The sequence below is a fragment of the Octodon degus genome, unplaced genomic scaffold (assembly GCF_000260255.1).
Source record: "Octodon degus isolate 3935 unplaced genomic scaffold, OctDeg1.0 scaffold00033, whole genome shotgun sequence".
Taxonomy (NCBI): Eukaryota; Metazoa; Chordata; class Mammalia; order Rodentia; family Octodontidae; genus Octodon; species Octodon degus.
The window spans coordinates 2,928,011-2,931,741 of NW_004524609.1; positions in this window are offsets into that span (position 1 = coordinate 2,928,011).

The following is a 3,731-nucleotide window of genomic DNA, read 5'->3' on the forward strand; positions in this document are numbered from 1 at the left end:
ATTCAAAGAAAAAAAAAAAAAAAAAAAAAAACCTTCTGGCCTGAGGAGATGGCTCAGTGGAATAAGCGTTTCCCTGGCAAGCCCAAGGCGCTGAGTTCAATCCCCGTTTCCGCAAAAAAAAAGAATGAGCTTCTTACCTTGTTACTTCTTCATCCTTCTGTCATCATCAGAAGTTCTAAGAAAAAAAAAGTAGTTCTAAGGTACTTGAAAAATATCAGTTCCATGTTTGGAAAACATTAAATGTAAGTAGGAAATTAGTGATTGTTTCCACTTGAAGAATGATCACACTTTAAATTTCATGATTGTCTTCTTTTAAATCCATTATTTTGTGCCTACAAATAGGTACTTCTAAGTTTGTGTTAAACATTGTACAAGAAACGGTCCTTTCTTAAAACTGATGTTTGCATTCAGTATTTAAAAAATGCTTTTGTGGCTGGGCATAGTGGCCCGCATCTGTAATCCCAGTACTCGGGAGGCTAAATCAGGATTGCCATGAGTTTGAGACCTGCCTGGGCTACACAGGGAGTTCAGGGCCGGCCTGAACTACAAGACAAGACTGTGTCTCCAAAAGAGTCAGAAATGCTATTACAAGTAGGAAGTGACTATCTCAGGTTAGGCATGTTCTTTAAATTTTCTGATCATCCCTTAAAGCATTATAATGTAATTAAATGTATTTGTTTCTAGAGATAGGATATGTTCAAGTTCACATTAAACATTGTACAAAAGATGTCCCCTTAGATTAAAATTGATTGTCCCAATAAATTCACAAGTTACAGTTTGAACAAATTTGTGTTGTAGAATCATAGAGCAGCAGCCAGCAATCTTGCTTCTTACTATAAGAAACCAGTAAGCAAGAAGTAGCTTTTTATTCACATTTTTTAATTATTTTGTTTATTGCTTATTGTCTCAAGTTATTTACCTCATCACTGGGACAACATAGCCAATGCCCAGAACATAAAGAAGGAGAGATTTATCTTGGCTCACAATTTTAATCCATAGTTGGCCAGCTCCCAGAAAGGAAGGCAGGGTGGAAGAGCCTGGGCAGAGTACAGCTTCTCATGGCATGACAGCCAGGAAGAAAGGGAAGAACCAGGGAGAGTAATGCAAATGCACTCTAGCAAGTCTCTGATCCATTTCTTTAGAGCAGACCTCACCTCCTGACATCATGTTTAGCTGTAGCAACCCCATGGTCCAGTCCTCTCGGAAAAGCCCCATGATGAGCACACCAGGATACTGGGGACCATCTATATGTAAACTGTGACAGTTACATAGATCAATGAGTTTCATTTTGGCAGATTTGTATATCACCTTTAATCATTCTACCTTCTCCCAAAATTCCTCTTGCCCCGCCCTCCCTTCAGCTTTACATTCCGATGTGGCCCAGTGCATGTATTTAAATCATATCCATGCCTCCATTACCTGCCTTTATACCCCACTCTTCCTCTCTTATCAAACACTAACATTTTAAATGAGATCAGTGTTTTGATGTAGCAACCCAATATACAAAACTGTTTAGAACTTGTTGTAGTTCCTTGTGGTAATTCTGATACATCAGTAATTACCATTGGTATTTCATAGTATTCTTATTGCTCCCTATCTACTAATTAATAGAGAACACTGAATACTTCTTGTAACTTTAAAACCACTTTATTTGTTGAAGAAACACTTCAAACTTGAAGTATAACAGGTTTTAGTAGGTCAATATCACTCAAGTGTGTATCCAGTTAACATTGCATACATATTTCTTTGTTTTTTGTGATATTTTGGTTTGGTTTTTGAGACCGCGTCTCAATATGTAGTTTAGGCTCACCTTGAATTGAAGGCAGCCCTCCTGCCTCAGCTGTGAGAGTGCTGGGGTCACGGAGGTGTGTGACCACACTCAGTCTTTGTGTATTCTTCAAATATGACTGAGAGTAGAGACACAGAGATCTCACTCAGGACCCTTTCTAAGTACGTGCATTTAATTACAACAGTAGTTTTCTATGTTTTAGATCTGTTACCACCACGTCCTCATGCAGAATTCTCAGGACAAGGAGCTAATACCTTCTCTTTACTGAAGATTGATTAAGGGTATTTTGTTACCTCATCTCTATTTTTTTATTTTTATTATTTTTGGGGGGGTACCAGGGGTGCACCAATTTGCCAGGTATGCACATGTGCCTTTGACCTATTACCCAGCCCCTCTCTATTCTTCCCCCCCTTTTTTTTAAAGAGGTTCAATTTTATTCACACTGAATTTGAGACTGACGAACATAGAACCAATAGTGGGGACAAAGAAAGGGAGACAGACAACTTGAACAGATTGGGGGGGACAAAAATGTCTCTGTTTTCCCATTATTTAGCAGTTATCTAGTGAGCATCTATTATATGATGCCAATGCAGTGAAGTGTCACTCTAGAAAGTAGAATATTGATGACAAATTTTCAGTGGCCAGAAAAGTCACAGTTATAAGCTTGAATTCAGCAAAGAAACAAAAAGTGTTGACAAGTACCTACCCTGGGTAAACTCATTCGACCAGAATTGAATTCAGTTCATTATATCCCAGAGGCCGTTGAAGACAAAAGTAAGTGGAGACAGAAGGACCTAGGCCACAAAGGTGCTTATAGCATCCAGCAGTTCATTAGCAAATTGGTAAGAATAAGTTGGACTTCGGGAATGTATTACTCAATCCAAGGTGTTGTTGTCTTCACTTTTTAGGAGGCTGAAGAGAACACATTTTCTGTGGGAAAAAGCGAGGAGCCAGTAGCATCCAGTTTTGCGATTGCTTTGCCACTTGATAGTGATGATCCTAGGGCAGGTCACACAGTGTCTCTGATTCCTGGTTTCTTTCTCATAAAAGAAGGAAAATAATATTCAATTCACTTGTGGTGAAGAGGAAACAAAGTAAAAATGCACAGACTTCCTGCAAATAATGCATTCATTATGCTTTTGAATCTATCAGCCCAATATATTCTTCCTGATCTGAGTCAAGTTTTATAGCTATGCTTCTAAATGGATAAACTACTTGCACATTCCAGGAAATTGTGGATAGGAGGATCACTATGGATCTGAGCTGCATAGAAAGACCCTGTACCACATAAATAAATAAATGATTAAAACAGAAATAAAACATTCTTTGGCTAATGCTGATATCCAAGAATGGAAGCTGGAAGACAGCTCCACTGAACTGATCACAGCTCATTCTCTGCTCTGCTGTCCATGGCCTCATCAGCTCAACCATACTTCTATAACACAACAGCACCCTTGCAGAGTTCATATTATCAGCAGGGATGGGATTAGCTGGACTGACTTGCAGGGCAGAATGATACTTTGTTTACACATTAAAAATGTTTGCCCCTCAAATCTTATCCCACTTCATCTCAGATAATCATATTTTACATATTCATTACTATTCACAATCCTTCACTACCACTTTTTCCAACCAAATTTCCCAGGATATCAGTATGTGGCATTCTAAGGTTCATGATGCCCCCTGTTTTCAGACTCCTGTCTTTTTTTTTTTGCCATAATTTTATTGATCAACAAATAGCAATGAGACAGTTTCAAATAAAATCGGTAGGACAGTTTCAATAATTAACACACTGCATACATTCTTCTTACTGGTCAATTGCTTTACAAGATGAGGACTTGATATCCTATTTACAAACACCATTACAACAAATCATTCTATTCATTAACAGAATGTAACTATATATCTATCCCAACCACTTTGAATACACAGATACAAAATG